Source organism: Periplaneta americana, chromosome 12, assembly GCF_040183065.1.
Source record: "Periplaneta americana isolate PAMFEO1 chromosome 12, P.americana_PAMFEO1_priV1, whole genome shotgun sequence".
Classification (NCBI taxonomy): Eukaryota; Metazoa; Arthropoda; class Insecta; order Blattodea; family Blattidae; genus Periplaneta; species Periplaneta americana.
Genome location: NC_091128.1, coordinates 117,811,310 through 117,833,252, shown reverse-complemented (window position 1 = coordinate 117,833,252; position 21,943 = coordinate 117,811,310). Strand labels below are relative to the sequence as shown.

General features: G+C 34.3%; 1 protein-coding gene across 2 annotated transcripts in view; it reads right to left on the bottom strand.

Moving 5' to 3' along the window:
- The window catches only part of LOC138710843 (uncharacterized), an 858,539-nt gene that overhangs the window by 437,735 nt on the left and 398,861 nt on the right, over positions 1–21,943 (bottom strand). The window lies entirely within an intron of this gene.

Sequence of the window (21,943 nt, the reverse complement as noted above, 5' to 3'; positions counted from 1 at the left end):
GAGTAAAACTTTTTCTTGGAAACATAATATAATTCGTCATATCAACTATCGGTATAATTCACAGAGTCTCTATTGTTGTAAATATGATTGTTTATATCTTCTGGTATATTTTTCCAATGGTTAAGTATATTTTTCTGGCTATGTTGGTACTACTGGTACTACAGGTGTTTTAATTATATACTGTAAAAGATATTCCCCTATGGCCTGCAAGAAGACCGGACATGAACGAAATTGAAACTCTGTGATCTATACTGAAGAATAAAATGAACAAAAAGAGGCTTACAAGAAAACATGGACTCAAGTAAGCACTGATTGATATCTGGATAAATGATGCCGATATTCAAAGACAGTGTCAAACTTTTTGTTTCCAGCATCCCTGACAAAATCAACGTGTTAATAAAGAATAAGGGAATGTTCACAAAATATTAGTAACCTCAAGACTCAATTTTCTGTTCATTATATCTATCGAAAATACATTTTTGTTCATTATTTCTAGCGATAAATACAGCTTCGTTGCACATATAATTAATTTAATCTAATAATTTGTCCACGTCTGTAACGTAAGAAAGACAATACAATAAGTCTATGATTGTACAGTGCACAGTGTTGAAGCATTGAACTAAATACATCGACCTTACATGCGAAAATCCACATATGGATAACACGTGGGCTATTTTTTTTTTTCAGTGCAAATGTATGCCAGATGTGTTATGTATGAGTTAACTGTGCCGGTACGTAGTGTATGTGTGTATAACGAAATTTGTAAACTCTCAGATAAGATTTACGTTTTGAATATTCGGTAAACAGCATTATACTTCTTTTCACTCGCCCACGCTGTGACGTACTTAAAAGCTTGATATCTTGCATTTACTCTACAAACGTTCATACTCTAGATGGGGTTCGAACCCACAACCATGGCTTTCACGCAAAGTTGGTGTAAATCATAATACAAAATTTGAAACATTGGAAGAAGTTGGACAAAAAGTTCAAGAAATACATTTGTCTTTTAACTCCAAGAATCACGTGAAATTAGACATGGTGTGATTAGCAAACGTACTAAAATAAAAAAAAAAACATAATTTTGGTAAGATAAATTTGTCTCTATTTTTTTCAAAGGTTTAGAGACGAAAACTTTCCAATATAAAAATTGTAGAGAACATTTTTAATCTCCTGTGTTTGTTACAAGCTTAGACAATTAACAAAAGAATGCATAGAGTACTTACCACTCAGTGAAGTAGTTAGGATTGCATAGTAGGTTGTCTCAGAATTAAACAGATGACGTAGGACCTAGAGGGCAGTACACGGTTAAACATCCTATTGGATTACGATGAAATACAGAATGTCAATACTTTAATTGTTCTTATTACGAACACTGATATAAATTATGTCTTATTTTATCTCTCTTGAAAATGATAAATGTATTGCTAAGTATTTCGATATGCATTCGCTAGTATTATATATTACATTTTGAATAATATGATTTCAATATTTAAAAAAATTCGTCGGTATAAGAATGTAGACCTTAAAGAAATTAATATGAAATTATTATTATTACTATTATTATTATCTTTGTCACTTTATTATTATTATTCTTCAGTTACACAGTGCTCCAAAACGTAAATCTAGCGGGACAAAATGTATAACTTCTCTCATATACGTAATAGAGTTGTATGAACCTTTGTACAGTAGTTACAGGTAGCACATTCGTTTTGTGTATAAATTCTCACTGTGTTTAAGTAAAAGAAACAATCCCATTATAGGTTAATCAATTTTTCTCCTATCTAACAGATTTTCTTCAAACTTTGTCATCCGTTTTCGTAATTTTTCTTGTAATAGTATCACTCTAGTCCTGTATTACTGTAACTTGTATTTGTCCTTCACATAATGTAACTGTAAAGCTTTACTTCTGGAAGAGTTGCATATGAGTTACCATTCGTAATTCGACTTCCGTTTGAGATGTCGTGGTTTCCTTTAGAAATAAGAAGGAAAGTGCCAATCTGAATTTGTATACAACGGTAGTGAAAATAATTGTTTAATATTTATTACGAAAGCATTAAAATCCCTGTTGTTAAGGAAATGAATTTAACGTAAGAATTTCAGCTTTTATTTCAAGACTAATTCTGTAAAGTCGACGTATAAAGTTATAAGAAATTAAGTTCAATTATTTAATTTACTAATATCTTTAAATTAACATCTTATTTACTTTTCTGTTGAGGTTATGATCCATTTCTGTCGACTTGGTACGATAACGACAGACGTTTTCTTTTCGGAAAAGGCAACTCCTGGCTGCAGGATTTTTGTCTTGCTAATCGCCTTGGAACAAATGGCAAATATCTTAAAAAGGCGTAAGTGGCGCACTTTGCGGGTTAAATCCTCTTATAATCCTATACATTTGTCTACAATATAGCAAATTTTTTTCGATATTTTACGATACCTATGTACTTTTTTAAAGTCTGTTTAAAGTTCTAGAATAAAAATAATAGCTAATTGAATTTTTTCCCTAATGAATACTATTTAATATCACAAACAGACAGTTATCGGTGTGTGTATAATTGTTATACCAAAAAGTTACACATACTTTTATCTTTAAAATCCAGTAGGAGTGAGGGCTTCCTCTTGTTCACACTTCCGTGAAGCCACTAACTAAACTCACAATCAGTGTTGCCAACGCATAAATTGTATCCACGTCAGTCAAACATCCGGAAATCCATCAGAATACGTCAAAATTAAAAAAAAATGAGACCCACTCAAAATCTATACACAAACAAAAGCAAATATCAACACAACTTCCTTACCTATCTTGATTAAAATAATAGTAATTCATCCACATCATCTGCCTCTAGTTCTGCAGTTGATGTGCTGGGTTAGTCTACATACCCCCAAAAATTAAAGAATTAAAAATGAAAGCAGCTAAAAAATGTCAAAAGACGATGTAAATCGTAATTCCCGCCAGAAAATCTGTCACCCGTCTGTCATTATTTTCCCGTCCCCTACGGAATTTCCGCCCAGTTGGCAACACTGCAGTCACAATACACAATAACAGTCTGACGCCAGACGCGGAGTCAGCTTCTAATCATTCGAATTTGAGGCTCTGCCACCCAGTATTATTTCAGATTACTCTTGTTTAAAGACTGAATCATGATAGGGCGATATGTTTAGAGATATACTGAACCATATTTATTTACATCTTCAAGGGTGGCCAAAATTATTTTTGTCTCGCTAAATTCGTGATTTGGACCAATGCGAGTTAGTCCAGATAACTAATCAATGTTCATCAAACGGAGAGGAGTTCGTTCTCTGCTATATCTTCGAAAAATATTTATATATGAAATCCCCATGTGACAGTAATTTTTCCCCGCAATGCTATGTTCCTCAAAGTATTCAATGGCATGATTATTGAGGACATACCAACTCACGTCTTTAAACATTCAGGAATGTTAATAAGGAGGATAAATGCAAAGAAAAAGTATAGAACTAAATATTGCCTGGATATATAATTATTATAAACTATCTTAAATTAATTTTCTTCACTGCACAGAAAAACAAAAATTTCATCTAATATTCCTTTCTGGATTTGTTTAATGTAACACAAATTAAAAGTTGTCTTCATGTGTCAAAATAATAATTAATCATGTGTCAAAAATAATAATTAAATCTGGTAGAACTAATATTGACTATAAATTGTTTTAAAATAATACTAATAATATTAATTTCCAGTGAAGCCTATCCTTTTTAATTTTTTTTACAAGTTAATACCTATTCATAATATTATAGACTACTTTCTTGTTAATTTATTGGAAATTAATTTTACTTAAAGACACATCCAGTCGTCTAAAACTTTCAGCCCGCCCATGGACGTTTCGAAAAGTAGCGATTCATAGGTGTAAATATTAAATGAGTGTAATGTAATAGAAAAAGCAAGACTAAAACATACTCTAATACTTTCTCTGAAAGTGCTTTATTTCTAAGTTATGTCACAGTGAAAAGGATAGGTTGTGGAGGACAAGTTGTTTGGCCAGTGAGATCACCAGACGTTAACCCTCTGCACTTCTACTTGTGGGGTAGTCTGAAGTCACTAGTGTATGTCACTAATAGTCCAGACGGAACAAAAATGCATCGACGAATTGAACGTAACTGCGAAATATTCCGGAATTGAACGGGTAACGTTACAGAATAAATAAAACGACTAGCACATTTCTGACTACAAGATCACAGAAATCACTATGAAAACTTATTGCAATTTTTGTAAACTTCTTGAGAAAAATGACTTCGGTCTGTGTTCAGATTATTACTGCTTCTTTCCTACATTACTCTGAAATAAAGAACTTTTAGAAACATTTTTGTAGGGCGTTTTAGTTTTCCTTTCACTGCTATATTACACCCATCATATATTTACACCTTCTTGCTATATATTTAAAGCTCATATGTAGGTATTAATGTATCTCTTAAATAAATTAATACTATAAATGCAAACGAATAAACGTATGCTGGATGTACCAATGCAATATGAAATCGTATAGTCATGAAATTTTATGTTTACATCGCTTTCCAGTAATATGGATACCCCTGCATTTGAGATACTATGGAAGCTTATTTGTAATTTCAACCCTCGATCAAGATTGGACTAGGTTCAGACAAAGTTAGTTAGCATGTAACAAACACATTTTTCAGTCAAAAGGAAAGAGAATGAAAGAGGAAAGAAAAGACGAAGACTATAAATAAGATAGTGGAAGTGTAACTCTGTACCAGAGAGCAGAATACTCAAATCAAACCTCCACATCATCATTGTGCTATAAATTTATTCTCCACCAACCTTCCCCACTGTGAAATAAAGTGCTGGAGCCCGCTATGGTAATTCCCAGGTTGAGAATTATTGTGTGTGTAAGGGGTATGTGGATTGCTTATGCGTGCAATATCTAGACAAATGCATAACTATATTGGTAATTATTTCTGCAGAGTCTCAATATCATGATCTTCATCGTAATTAGTGAGATTCCTACAAATTGTCTGCATTTTGACGTCATCGTCCTGCTTCTAGTTACCTTATTATTGTACTCTGTCAAAAATCGCTTCTCCATTTTCGACAGCCCTCCTTAATCGTCAGTTCTTCCCTTTATTGTCAGTACTCATCGTTTGTCATACATTCTTTTCCTTTGTCATCAACTCTTCTCTATTGTCATAAACTATTCTCATTTTTCGCCAATCCTTCTCCTCTGTCGCCAATCGTTCTCCTCCGTCGCCAATCCTTCTCCTCTGTCGTCAACCTTTGTCCTCCGTCATAAACCAATCTCTTTTGTCGCCAATCCTTCTCCATTGTCGCTAATTCCTCTCCTTTGTCGCCAATCCTCCTTTGTCGCTAATTCTTCTCCTTTATCGCCATATCATTTCCTTTGTCGTCAATCCTCTCCGATGTCAACTCTTATCCTTTATTGTCAGATCTCCTGATTTGTCGACAGACCTTCCAACTTGTCACCAGACTTCTGATTTGTCATCAGACCTTCTCATTTGTCGTCAGACCTTCTAATTTGTCAATCTTCATCCATCTACACTATGTAACCTAGTAGTTGATACAGCTTCGTTAAATAACCAACTAAAAGAAAAACAAATAAAGCATATGTGCACAGTAAGTATGTATTATATGTACAGGTATATACGCTATTATGAAAATTATTAGAGAAACATTAGCGATGAATATCTAGTTTGAGAGAAGTTGTTCTAGAATAAATAGAGAATATAGTGTCCGGAATAGAATGCTTTTTTTAAATTGGGTATTCTATGACGCTTTATAAACGCTATGTTTATCTAGTGTCTGAGTGAGATGAAGGTGATAACACAGTCTAGTATATACAGTCACGAAGCTCAATACGTAGTAAATATGCATTCATAGTTGCTAACCACTAGGATCGCTAATATCGCCTCATTACAGACAATGAGAAATAGTACCGGCACAGTCTATTGTTCCTAGCATCCTCACAACTCAAGCTTCGTGACTGTTTATACTAGACTGTGGTGATAATGTCAGCCAAATGAAATGAGTCCAGAGTTCACCGCAAAATGTTATCTAACATTTTTGTTCTTAATGGGTTGAGGGAAAACCCAGGACAAAACTCAAATAGGTAACGTGTCCCAATCATAATTTGAACCCAGGATCTCTCATTTCATTGCCGTACATGCTAACCGTTACTCTACTTCAGTGGACGGAATGGAATACTAAAGGAAACAGTGACTACAAAAAATTTACGATGGTTAACATTCATACAATGCGAGTGTAATAGTTTGATCGTACTTAAATGATAGACATATACGAAAAGTATTCCATTGGTTTCACCCAAAATAGAAGATAAAATACCACAAAATAGTTAGATACACAGAACAAAAATATCATGAAATAATATTAAGAGTGGGCACTTGTTTGTAGAGAAGATTGGCGACGGAGAATCTGAAGGTGCTATTGGACGATATAAAACGAAATATGACGCTATAATGCGTTTTATTGGCATTCACATGAAAAATTGTCATCTGAATTAGTAAAATTGCCGTCTTTTATGAAATTTTATCCCTGTTTTATCATCTTTGTTGAACATATGTAATATCAATCTAGTTCCGAAATTCTTTTATTCCTTATTTTATTCTTGTTTTTCTACATTTAATGGCGCAGACATTTCTTTTTGGAGATTAATATTTCTTTCCATTGCTTTTCGAGACTTCTCTAATTTCTCTTTCTTTTATAAAATTGGATTAATCAGCTATTTCATATCATTTTATTATATCATTTATTCCATAACCGTAGCTGTAATACTCTCCGTGCAACATTCCCTCTCTTGTCAAATATCCCTCTTCTTTCTCGAATGGTATTAATAAAGTTCTAGTGGAATGGGATTGACAGAACCGTTATAAGAGTACTTAGTTCATTACACTATAGTTGTTTTATCGTTTTTATCAGAAATATTACAATATAACAGAAATAACAACAGGACTAACAACGCGCAGTATAACTACACTATCTACGAAAAAGTAATTGGGCACTGTTCTTACCACTTTGGAACCCCGTGGTACCACCTCTTGTTGCTATAACAGCAGCCATCCTGTCAGGCATCCTCTCCACTAGTTTGTGTAGGATATCCACTGGAATACGTCGCCATTCCTCTTGCAACATGGTACTCAGTTGGACAATGGAAGTTGGCCGCATGTTTCGGCGGCTACTATGCAGTAGTATGCAGGCAATAATGTTCACCGGTTGGACTGGCCTGCACAAAGTCCTGATCTCAATCCCAATGAGCACCTTTGGGCTTAATTGGACCGGCGATTGAGGTCTCGGGAGATGCGGCCAACTTCCATTGTCCAACTGAGTGCCATGTTGCAAGAGGAATGGCGACGCATTCCAGTGGATATCCTACACGAACTATTATAGTGAAGAGCATGCCTGACAGGGTGGCTGCTGTTATAGCAGCAAGAGGCGGTACCACGAGATTCTAAAATGGGCAAAAACAGTGCCCAATTACTTTTTGGTAGATAGTGTAATACTCCCTCTGTTACAAAATATGATATAGAAAGATGTCATTAATTCTGTACCAAAATATGGTATAGATTTGTTAAAGTTCTCGGTAATATAATGTAACTTTAATACATCTTACAGATACTTATTTGTTTGATAAATTAACATCAGAAAAACATAAAAATAAGGTACAGCAGTGGCAAAAAAAACCGGACCGACTCTTGTGGCTGATTTCAGAGCCTTATTCACTCCAGAGCACGATAGACTGGTAACTAAGACTTTAGTGGTTCGAATCCTGCCTGGGAAGGAAACTTTTTTTTTGTTCCTTATTAAAATTTATTCCCAATACTTTTCGATTGCTGGTAAAATTCATGTTCTGGGAATAATAGTTAATTAATTAGTAAAATATCGCTTGCAATCGAAAAGTATTGGGAATAAATTTGAATAAGGAATAAAAAAAAGTTTCCTTCCCAGGCACGAAAGTCTTGGTTACCAGTCTATCGTGGTCTGGAGTTAACAAGGCTCTGAAATCAGCTACAAGGGTCGGTCCGGTTTTTTTTTTTTTTTGCCACTACTGTACATTTCATTCTGTGTGATTTCAAATTAATAAAAAAGGGAACAAACATTGTTTAAAGAGAGACAAATTAAAATAAAACTGCAATAAATTACAACTCGTTTTTTGTACGACTGTTGAGCCTTAGATGTTCTATTCAACATTGACTAGGTTAGTGTTACATTTTCTGCAACAGGAACACCACAGCAGGTGCCCATTTGATTTCTGTTCATAATGAACTATTTAATATTATAGTTTGATGCACTACAGAAGATTGGAAACATTCACAACTGCACTGTCTGATAGTCCTTTCACTACTGAACAAAATACCACATCGCGAAACATTTGTGTACGCATGCGCAATAATCAGAATTGTTTTGTTTGTTACTATACCATATTTTGGAACGGAGGGAGTATGATTCATAGAAATATTTGGAAAATCCATAAAGATAAGCAAGATATTCTACCGAAAATGGAGGATTATTGAGCTAATATCACACTTCATACTTTTTAGTTTTACGATTTATATCTTGGACTGTATAATTTGTCACATCACAGCCTAAATATTTCAATCTATATGTGGCACAATCCAGAGAAATCTGACGAGTGAAGCAAGAAAAGGCACACAACTCAAATACTACTCAGTAATGACACTAATTGTCCTACTATATGGATCAGGAAGAGAAAAAGGAATTGGTTGGATCACTAGGTGAGAAGAAACTGTCTACTGAAGGATGCATTGGAAGAAATTGTGAACGCGAAAAGAGTTCGGAGCAGAAGTAGATATCAGATAATAGACGACATTAAGATAATATGGATCATAAGTGGAGAAGGAAGAAGGCAGAAAATAAGAAAGGGACAGAATTCTGAGTTTGCAATGAAAGATCTGCCCTTGGGCAGAAAATTATGAATTAATGAATAAAAATATTATCCTGTCAACGATATAATTACGTTAAAAGTGTCATTAGCACTGCAAGATTAAACCTAAACGTAACGTACTAAGAGGTTAACTAAACACACATCTAGTTCGTTCAACTTTCCGCCTAGCAGTGAAGCATCGTTGCTTATTGGGCGGAGTCTAACAGCAGCGGAACACCGCGAAGAAAAAAGGAACTCAGTATTACGGTCTTTAAAGAACTAAGTCATTCTTTATCCTTATTTGTTTCCTGCTTACCTTTTCTTTTACTACTTATAAATATGCGGTACTGTACCTCATTAAAGCGATTGAAGCACTTTCTTCAGGGGCGTATTTTGCGGGCTACCGGCGGTAGCCCAAGGAAATTACAAAAGAAAAAGTTTATAATATAACATAATGTAATAATTTTGTATTATTAGTTTTACCATAGTAATTAAAATTAAAATAATTGTTAGATATATTTTGTGTAATAATAGGGTCAGCGGTAGCCCAAACCCTTTAACCAGTATACGCCTCTGACTTTCTTCCTGATAAATTAAAATTAATCCTTGTACAAACACTCGTGATGCCACACTTTGACTATTGCGATATTATATTAAGTAACCTAAATGCAAATTTGAGCAACAGGCTACAACGTGTGCATAATGCGTGTGTCCGTTATATTTGTAATATTCGTAAGTATGATCATGTTTCCCCGTCTTTCCAAACTTTGTCTTGGCTAAGGCTAAGCGATCGACGAGCCCTGCATTCTCTTGTTCTCTTATTTCAAATTCTGCGCACCGCTACCCCAATCTATTTGGCTTCTCGTTTCCAAAATTTATCCGCATATCATCAGCTAACTACAAGATCTCATCATAACAATTTACTCATTATACCCTACCACAAGACATCTTTATATTCTTCATCCTATACAGTTTCAGTTGCTAGAAATTGGAACTCGCTTCCGAGTGATATAAGGGTTGTTGGACAATAACTTCATTTAGGTCAAAATTACATAAATTCTTACTTAACAGATGAATTTCTGATTAATATTTGTTACTTATAATGAAACTAACATCTGTCCATTCTTATTATTATTATCATTAATTTTTCTAAATAGATTTACAAAACCTCTAATGGCAATTACATTAATATTGTCATTATAGAAATAGAAATATATATATTCTCCCTATAACATAGTCCTAGTAAGGTTATATTAAATTAATTTTCATCATTTTACTAGCTATCTCAAATATTAAATTAATTATAATTCATTGAATTAAATTAGCTCATAAATTAAGTTACTACTTTACTTTATAGATTTATCTAAATTTAAATAAATGTGTAGTGAAGAATAGGCCTATTGCTGGAGAACCTTTTAAGTGTAGTGTAAATATTTGTAATTTAAATTTATGTATTGTATTGATTAAGGCTGGTTGAGTGGAAGAGAAGGCCTTATGGCCTTATCTCTGCCAGCGAAAATAAAACATTATTATTATTATTATTATTATTATTATTATTACTATTATTATTATTATTATTACCTCTAGTTTTAATTCCTGTGTAAAGGGAGCAATTTAAAATTTGTATTATATGTAGAATAGTTTTGGCATAATGAAGTTTATTAAGTAATTATACCATAACTCCATATAAAAATGAGAATTGGAAAAAAATATAGCCAAGATTTCAAGTTACAAAGAGACTACACCAGGGATGTTACCTGTCAGCAAAGCTATTTAAAATTAGACGGAAAAAACTTTCCGATATTTGGAAGAAAAAAGTACAAACATTAAAATTCTAATGGACTATGAATGTCTGTATTTATTACAATTTACCTGTGATTAGTTGATTTTGGTTCAGGTTTATGAACATATAATATACTGTACTATATTAAAACATTTATACAGAAATATGGAAAAGGATCTTATTTTTATTGGCAGGATGATGAAAACAAAATAATGTTCACGAGAATAGGAAGCACACACCCAAATTCGATACTCGAGGAAGGGCTGGGAAAAATTACACCTACTGAAGAATATTAATATACGAGGGTGAAAATTACAAATGATTAGAAAGAAGACGATAGAATTAAGTCAGAAATGAATTTATTTTGGGGGGGGGCGGGAGAACAAAAGGAACCAACACTAAAGTAATTATTAAAACAATATTTAAGAGTACCATGATATAGGCCTAGGCCTATTGGAATATGAAAGCATTTTTAAAGGCAAATTAGAGGCACCAGTGGTCGACAATTTGACATGATGTGTAAGCATCTTAATAGGAAGAAGAAACATAAATTAAATTATTAGAAAGTGGATGTTCAGATATGAGTCTTGCATTATAATTAAAGAAAAAGAATGGAAGGGTCAGGAGAAAAACACGTTTAATCAAATTTTGCAAATTTTTCAGGAGAGCGTTTACATTAATTTCATTTATTATATTCCATAGATCTTACATGAGCAATGAAGCTTTAAGATGTGGAACAAGTCAAAATTTTACAATATTAAAATTACAATTTTTACAAATTTTTACAATATTTTACAATTTTTACAGTTTTACAATTTTGTAATTTTCTACAATATTTTACAATTTTCTGCAATTTTTTACAATATTTTGGCGAGATGTAGTGAGATGAGGTGAGGTCCGAGGATTCGCCAAAAGATTACACGGCATTTGTCTTTTGGTTGGGGAAAACCTCGGAAAAAACCCAACCAGTTAATCAGACCAAAGGGGTGAAATGAAGTGAGGCAGAGGACTCGCCATAGACCATCCGGCTTCAGTCCCACGGCTGGGGAAAACCTCGGAAGAAACCATTCAATGAGACCAAACCCGAACGGAGCTCCGGATCAGCAGCCCAGACTTGCGGAATGACACTTTCTTCCCGTGTGAGACTTTCCTTAATATGCTTATGCAAAACCAAGCGAATTTCTCCCATGAATGATTAGGGGATCTGATAGATCTCAGATTCAATTAAAATATAAATATTGCTAAATTTGGAATGAACGTGTTTTCCCCTGGAACCTAAAATTGGATTGGTAACTTATGGAGACGAAGGAACTGAGATATCAAAGCTTGTGAAAGAAAATAATGAAACTGATACCACCTAGATAAAGGAAAGAGGAAGATCACCTGACACCAGGATAGAGAGAAATTATACATTAAACGAAACATAGACATGAAAGACAATTTGTATGCAGACAGACAGCAATAAAAGAAAATAATTTTTGTTCGTGATCGTCATAAAAATATGTAAACATTGTTAAACCGGAAATATAAATATAAAACTGTAGAACTATGCAAATCTGGGTTTCAAGTAGTGGCTCCCTGTAAAGCAAGTTTGAATAATTTCAAGGAAAAATTGTCCCGGGTCCCTTCGCTTAGTGCATGAATGCTCTGCCAACTGAGCTACGCCAGGAACACGACACAATATAAGTCACACAGAATTTGTGTCCACTCAAAGTTGGGTTCTGGTGCCTTGTCGGTCCATTTGTGTGGATACAAAGGAGAAATTGTGACGGTGTCGTGTATGGTTCCTGGGGTAGCTCAGTTGGCAGAGCATTCGTGCGCTAAGCGAAGGGTCCCGGGATCGATGACCGGCCTCGGAACAATTTTACCTTGAAATTATTTAAACTGTGGTACTAATTCGAATTTCAATCCACGAACTTTGGACCAAATAAGAAGCAGTGGTAACTGTTAGAACTCTGAAAACTACTTACGCTAAGAAATAACGGAAATCTAACACGGAAAAATTTTATAACAAGTCAAATACGGCCAAATGTTTCATGTTGGTGGATAGATTATTTTGAAACGTCCTATATGGCACTTTTAGGTAACATTAAAACACTTTATAGTTTTAAATAAAAAGTATTGTTGTGATGACAGTAATGTGGTATAGTTTGATTTAATATTCGTTGGACCCAGTAATAACATTTTGCTCGTAAATACGTCAATGGACGCGGTCGAGATTCTCCAGTGTTGAGCAGGTACCTGTGTTAACGGTGGCGTGCCAGACGCCAATAACATTACCACTCCCAGGAGCCGCGTCGCGAGACTTATTACCACTGAGTTGTGAGTTTGGAACACGCTCCCATGCCGATATCAGCTGCACATACACCACCGGGAGTCTCCAAATCTCCTCAACTCTCAAACTCTTCTTCACATTCTTGACTGTAAATTGCTTCTTCATGTTACCATCTTCAGTGGGAAATCCACTGCGGTTAACTCAGCGAAGAGTTTCTGCACTAAACTTTCATTTCTGTAAGGTAGACTATCTTAAGAAGAATGAGATTCTAGTCACTTTTCTTCAAATGCTGATCTTATTGTACCATTTCACCATCATATAATCGCCTATATATAACATAAATAGATTACATTAACGCTTGAGCTCCATGTCTGGTTGGGTTTTTCCGAGGTTTTCCCCAACAGTCAGGCGAATGTCAGGTAATCTACGGAGAATCCTCTGCCTCATCTCGCCAAATACCATTTCGCTGTCACCAATCTCATCGATGATGAAAGATGAGTGGAGACAAATTCTCTACGATACCGGGATTTGAACCCGGGTTTTCAGCTCTACGTGCTGACGCTCTATCCACTAAGCCACACCGGATTCCCATCCGGATGTCGGATCGAATCCTCTCAGTTTAAGTTCCACCTCTTGGATTCCCTCTAGTGGCCTACCCTCATTTACTGCGTCATAGATGTCTGACAGTGGCACAATGTCCACACATGTGCAGAGGTGCACTCGTTATGAGTGACTAAGTGGCCGAGATCGGACGGAACAAGCGCCGTCTTAAATCACTAAGTGACTCTTTTTCGTATATCATTGTAGTATTATGCTGTACCGAAGTACATATGATATTTCCGTGCAGATATTCTGTGTCCTCATATGATGAAAGCTGAGTGAAACGGAGAAAAACGATCCGAAATCGGGATGGGAATCCGGTGTGGCTTAGTAGATAGAGTGTCAGCACTTAGAGCTGAAAACCCGGGTTCAAATCCCGGTGCCGGAGAGAATTTTTCTCCGTTCCGCTCATCTTTCATCATATGACGACGCAGAATATCTGCACGGAAATATCATATGTACTTCGGTACATCATAATAATATATAATCTCATTGACGCTAAATAACCCAGTAGTTGATACAGCGTCCTTAAATAACCAACTTAAAAAAATAAAATTATTTTCATTGCAGCCTTTCGTACATCATTTCAGTATTACTGAATAAAGTTTGTTAAAGGGAATTGTAAATGAAAGTACTGATTTCATTCCATCATTTCAGCAATATCAATTTTAATATAATTTCCTTATATTTAAGTAATGTGTTGTTCGAAAGATCTTTCAAACTTTCTGTTCACATTTAATCAATAATTTTGTAATAAAAGAGAAATGAGAGTATTCGTTTCTATCGGTGGTGATGGTGGTGGTGGTGGTGGTTGTGGTGGTGGTGGTGGTGGTTGTCGTAGTGGTGGTGGTGATGGTGGTGGTAGGTGTAGTTCTTCAACTACGACAATTTTTGTTGGTTTATTTTGAGACACTTTACCCACTGCGATAGCTATTTAGCATCTGAATGAGAAGAAGGTGATAATGACAACGAAATGAATCAATAATCCAGCACAGAAAGTTAACCAGCATTTGCTATTAATGAGTTGAGGGAAAACCTTTGAAAAAATATCAATCAGGTAACATGCCCATCATACTTTTAACCTGGGCTCATGGCCTGTGGAGTAATCTTAAGTCAGTATAAGCCTGTTAATGTCGGGAACTACTTTATGAACAACTTATTAATGAAATAATTAGTACTATAAGAAGTTAAGTATGTAGGCTACATGAACTTTTAAGAATTAATTTTGTATTGTATCAAAATTGTTCGAACAGACAAGCACCACATTCAGTGCAGGAAAGCTCTCCCAAATAGGCTACCCCAGTAATATGCTGACATCAGAAATTGCATGTAGGCCTATCCTGACTAAAACGTTTCTGAGTGTTCGACCGAAGTACCGTAAAAAGGCTTCCAATATATCTCCAAAAGAAATAATTGAAAGACATCAAATCAGGGGAACGAGCTGGCCATCCAATTGGACCTCCTCCTCCGATCCAACATCCGGGATATGAGAGATTTAGAAAGTATCGTACCTAAAAAACAAAGTGTACTGATGTTCCGTCCTGTTTTAGCCTCATTTGCTGTTGCACTAAAAGTGATACGTTTTATGATAGCTCTATAACAATTTGTTGTAAAATATTTTTGAAAATCTCCTCATTCATACGTAATGGTGGGAGTTAAGATGTGAAGTATTATTACATCTGCAGTGTAGTTCCTGATATTAAGGACTTGGAAACGAGAGGTTCCTGTTACAAAAATATTATATTTTGATTCATCTATAAGCTGCTTCAGTTTCAGCCAGAATCTTTTAAATCATCCGATATTTATTTAAATATTGTTTATCTATATTTCTTCTGTTGCAAAGAGATTGATTTTTATTTGTAATACTAAATAGGCGCTTAATATAAATTTTCGACGCTAGTGAGGAAGTGTCATGAAAATGAAACTAGAAGAAACTTAGCACATTTGCCGCTGAACTGGGGAAGACTTCCCCCCCCCTGTGAGAAAATTTTCGTGGCCGTAGGAAGTCATTTCTCGCGCACATTCGTACTGAATGTATACCGTACTTTTAAACATGCATTGAGTTGAGCGAAGATGTAGGATATGAGGTAGCTTTATTCAGCTGCTTCACAAAGTGTACTAAGAGAGTACCGAGGCTCTCTGCACTTATTAGATTGGCTCGAACAATTATTCTATGCATGGATTTAACCATAAAATTATCCTTACCTTGCAGTGCCGTCCGAATGAGTACCAACGACATCTTGGATCTAAAAGTTTAGCAAGCGGAACTTATGCTATAAAACTTCTTGGACGCGGGTTCGAGTCTCACTTGATTTTATTCAATTTTAAAGTGAATGTCAGGTAATCCTTTGGCGAATCTTTTGATATATCTCTCCAAAATACCATTTCATTAACGAAATTCCGCCTGCTCTAAATAACTATGTAGGTGATACAACGCCCTTAAATAAACAACTAATATGCTTCCTCTGACTATTACAATTTTACTACGTCACACTACCGTAGTTTTGACCAATAAAACGGTACCGAACGATGTGTTTCAAGTAATCGTGACTGCTTATTCTATAATTGTTTTCACCTCCCTAGCATTTATTTGTTATCACTTCCGTAGCATTTGTTTGCCTTATCACCTCCCTAGCATTTGTTTCTTTGTTGGTAAACATTGCACTTGCTGTAATTATTGTACCTTTTAAAATCATTGGTTTATTTCATCATCATTCATTAAGACTTTTCAGTAATTTATCTTGTTTATATTATTTAAGTCATATTATAGCTTCTGTTGTATGAGATTATGAATAGTCACGTATCAGAGATTGTTTAATGTAATATTGATAATTTAAGTTGAATGCAACTCTGTTTATAAAATTGAAACTGAATCAACAAAGCCTTCTTGTGCATAGAGTTCAGTGAAGACTGTATAGTTGGCACAACTGGTAACAAGAGAACAGCTGATAACATACTACTGCCATCAAACGGAATATTTGTAGTCATTAGATGGTACAATAATCCATTTTAAAGACAGTTTAGTAAGTCAATATTTTGTTGTATTAGAATACTTTACTGCTTATAATCTTTATATACTTTCTTCTAATCTTGTAATAGTCAATTAAATCACACTCGAGTTTTGATTTTCTCTAGCTAAATCAAAACCTCTAGTGAGATTACTGTAGACTATTACACTTTTACTACGTCATACTACTTTTGACCAATAAAACGGTATGAAAGGACGTCTTTCAACCAATCATGGCTGCTTATCGCACAATTTTATCGCTTCTCTAGCATTTGTTTAATTTTGTCGTTTCCCTAGCATTTGTTTGTTTTTATCACAACCCTAGCATTTGTTTCCTTGTTTGCCAAAATTTGAAACTGCAAATTCTTTACAGTACTATAAAACATGCTTTGCGATCGTAACTTGTTTCCCGCATAGATACTTGACTGGAAATGGCGACTCCGTTCAAAGATTTTGGTGAAGGTAACATTAGTGAAATAGAATTTTAGTAAGTCAATTAATATCTATTTTATTATATTAGAGTACTTTATTTCTTCTAATCTGTATAAACTTTCTTCTGTTTTTATCACGTCTCTACCATTTATTTCTTTGTTTGCCAACATTTCAAACTGTAAATTCTTTACGGTTCTATAAAACATGCTCTGCGATCGTCATTTGTTTACACCATAGACAATCAACTGAAAATGGCGACTCCGTTCAAACGTTTTGGTGAAGCTAACATTAGTGAAATAGAATTTCATTAAGTCAATTAATATTTTAATGTATTAGAGTACGTTATTTCTTCTAATCTTTAAATTACTTTCTTTCATTCGTGTAATAGTCATTTACAGATGTGGACAAATTATTAGACTAAAACGTTGTCTTGTAAACATAATATAATTCGTCATATCAACTATCAGTATAATTCACAGAATCTCTATTGTTGTAAATATGATTGTTTACATTTTCTGGTATATTTTTCCAATGGTTAAGTATATTTTCTCTGGTTATGTTGGTACTACTGGTATTTCAATTATATACTGCAGAAAATATTCTCCCATGGCCTGCAAGAAGACCGGACATGAACGAAATTGAAAATCTGTAATCTATACTGAATAAGAAAGTGAACAAAAAGAGGCTTGCAACAAAAAATTGACTCATTTAAGCACTCTCTGCTATCTGGCTAAATGATGCTTATATGCAAAGAAAGTGTCAAACTTTGGTTTCCAGCATCCCTGACAAAATCAACGTGTTAATAAAGAATAAGGGAATGTTCACAAAATATTAGTGACCCCACGACTCAATTTTCTGTTCATTATATCTGTGTAAAATACATCTTTGTTCATTATTTCTACCGAAAAATATAGCTTCGTTGCATATAATATAATTAATTTAGTCTAATAATTTGTCCACGTCTGTAAATCCCACTCGAGTTTTGATTTTCTCTAGATAAATCAAAACCTCTAATGAGATTGCTGTTGTTAAAAATCATAATATTAAATTGCGTATAGGCCTACATCAATTTCTAATGCGATCAGTTCAAAGAACAAAATACTGCTACAATATCAGAAAATTATAGTTCTGTAATAAATTTAGGGGTTATTTTATATTACCTACTGCATGTCGGGAAGTATTTTGAACTTACGTGGGCAGAAATTTGTAGATAGTCTGAACTAAGTCTCAGCGTATATCTTATGTATTTTGAAGGGAATATGATGAATAATTTATGTTCGCCGTAGGCAGAGTTTTCTAGCCTGTAGCTCCATACTCTTAGCGAATAAATGTAGAGACAGAACCACGTGCGACTCTCTGCTAAGTTTATGGGCGGTGACAACAATAAGAATTAATGGGTTCTTTCACGATATGGCGCTACTTTATTATCCTGGGGGGCCGGTGTTCGAGACCAGCTGCTGCATCTCGGAATATCCTCGTTTTATTAGATACTGCAAGGAAATATTCAGTGTATAGCCATATACAACACGGAAATATTTCTTCCATGTTTTTTTCATGACGCAATAGAGTGCGGAATATACGCAAGCGTCTGAATTAAAATGGTTGCTAGAGAAGAGCCGAGTAAACCTTGGAGCAATAAAGTAGCGGAATGTTTAAAAATAGTCAATAAACCCCGTTGTTTATTTGGTGTTGCTGCAGTTTGGAAACGTGAGAGACGAGAGGTGTTGTAAATAAAATATAAAACACGAGTATATCAGGAAAGACTCAAACAATGCTTCTTTAGCATCATTTGTTTGTATGCTGAAAATTTTACCAAGTTGTGGAATATAAATCTGCGTACTTTTGCTACTATTATTTCAAGAATGGTTGTCATAATATGTAATTAATAGCTAATAAAAGTCGGGTCCCGGTGTAGCTCAGTTGGTGAAGAGCACTTAGCGCTGAGGGGTCTAGGGTTCGATCCACAGTGCCGGAACGAACTTTTCTCCAATTACAAATATACGTGATGACTACATAAGTCGTGTAATACACAATATTCAAATATAAGAATATGTATGTGTGTTAACAGTATAATATCACAGTCAATATATACAGTCGCGAAGCTTGGGGTGATTTTTTGCCAATGAGTTGCATTTCTCGCGATAGTTGCTAGCCGCTTGGAGCGCTGTGACTACTAGGAACAATGGTGAAACTATAAAACGTCTTTGGGAACAATAGACTGTGTCACTGCCATCGTGATCTAATACAGGCCGTAAGGCAGGCCATGTGACTCGCTTAACCCGATCACGAAGGGCGGCGTTTCAACCATATAAATTAATTGGAATGCATAAAGAGTAACATATATATATCTCTAAAATGTAGTGTAATTGCATTAATAAAATTTAAAACAATGATTAGGGGACACTTCAGACATAATTCCTTGCGAGTTAATGTGTAATATTATTTTTGGTGTGAAAATTACGTTGTTCGTGTGTGTGATACCTGCCTTTATTTCGATTAAATATTGCGAAATTCTTGTACATTCATTTATGCACGATTCGATAATTTTCAGTTGCACCGCACGAAGATAGACTATGTTGAAATTATAGGTTATTTTACCGTACCAGTTGCCCCCTTCTGTCTAATTTTAGTGGTCTCCAATGCGCTGCCACTACATATTATGTATGTTATAGGTTATGTGTGCTATATTTAATTTATATTCCTATATTCGCAATTATACGTTATAATTAAACATAATGTCATGTATGACACCCGTCACATTCTATTTGTCTGTATTTTAATAATACAATTGAGTACTCTATTTATCTACTACCTAAGAGACGAAGTAACACAATCGTACGTACACTAATTTCTTAGGAGTGGTATAATACAATAATTTGAATAATAATATGGGACAAGGAGACGTTTGTAGTACTATAAATTGTAAGAAAAATAGGTTAGAGCCATCCTTCTTCCGAAAGATCTAGGAAGTTGAGTTTATAGAATATAATATATATTTTATGAAAATAATAATATATAAACCTTATGCATTTTATATTTCATTAGTGGAAGGAAGGTGCTAAATTTTTCAAAAGAACACGCTATTGAAAGTACAATACATTTTATCGTCTGATAGGGAAAGATTCTGTGATGAGGCGATAGTAGCGATCCTGATGGTGAGCAACTATCTATGGATGCATATTTCAACTGTTTTCGTTTGCATTTTTAATAAGTATTAAGCTTCGTGACTGTGTATAGTAGACTGTGATAATATACTCTTGTTGAAATGGCCACAAAGTCATTTAAATATGGGTAACTTTGGGCGCTGGATCCTCGACTCATTTCGCTGGAATTGTCACCATAATTATAATCATATGCTTGATAACCATAGTGGTTGATAAAGCGTCGTAAAATAAATCGGTAAAAAACATGGCAAGCATTGTAAAATCATAAAATATTTTTAACTCTTGTTGAAATTTCGAAATTTCTCCCTTTATATAGGCTATATGAAAATATTGTCAGATGTAGCCTATACAAAAGAACATGTGAATCAAACAACTGTACTCGAATTTATCACAAGTGGCGGAATGCACTGATGGTACACAGTAGGTACTACTATCATACGTAGGCCTACCTTCAACATGACGTTCAAAAGACGAGAGATGATGTCAAAGGAATTGTGATAAACGACAGTCGGCACGCTAGCTTGGCCTTTTTGTGCTTTCTCCGTACCGGCTATGTCAGATAAAAGATGTTACAGGAAAGTACGAGGCCGTTACTCTTTGCGAAGTAGAAGAATGAAATTGTTCAACACATATTTTGTGAATGGAAATAAATAATACCTTGTCTGAAAAATATGTTTTTTTTTCTCGAAAATTAAGAAATGAGAAGAGTGTGGTATTGAAAAAAAAATTAAATAAATCTTGTATTATTTTTTCTGGGACTTCAATTCAGAGTTATAATTGAAAACAAACAAGAAAAAACATAAGTTCGTGTTTAACATAGTAAAAGAATAAATAATTCAGTATATATGTGGTATGTGTTTCCGACGTTCATTTGTAACCGAATATTAAATAGGCTTAAATAATTAAAAATGACTACGTATTTACCTTATCATTATATTGGCGAACATATACAAATTTAGAATGTATTGTTATCATGGCAGAACTATAACAATACATTTAGCCCACACCTGTGGAGTAACGGTTAGCGCGTCCGGCCGCGAAACCAAGTAGTTTGGGTTCGATTCCCGGTCGGGGCAAGTTAACTAATTGAGGTTTTTTCGGGGGTTTTCCTCAACTCAATATGAGCAAATGCTGGGTAACTTTCTGTGCTGGTCCCTGTACTCATTTCACCGGCATTATAACCTTCACCTCATTCAGACGCTAAATAACTTAAGCTGTTGATAAATAACCTACTAATATATATATGTATATATATGTATATATATATATATATATATATATATATATATATATATATACAGACATGGACAAATTATTAGCAAAATTGAACATTTTTTTATATATTTTTACAAAATATGATTCTTCAATTTAGACTACAGTTGACATTTTTGTGTATTTCCAAACTATTAGCAAAATTGAAGATTTGTGTTGCATATTTTTCAAAATTTAACTCCTCAATTTGGACTACATTTGATATTTTTGCATATTTACAAATTATTAGCAAAACTGAAGATTTTTATTGTATATTTTTACAAAATTCGATTCTTCAATTTGGACTACAGCTGACATTCTGGATATTTCCAAATTATTAGCAAAACTGAAGATTTTTGTTTTATAATTTTACAAAATTTGACTCTTCAATGCAGTTGACATTTTTGCTAATTTACAAATTGTTAGCAAAATTGAAGATTTTTATTATATATTTTTACAAAACTTGACTCCTCAATTTAAACTACACCTGACATTTTTGCATATTTCTCTCTACTATAATGATGG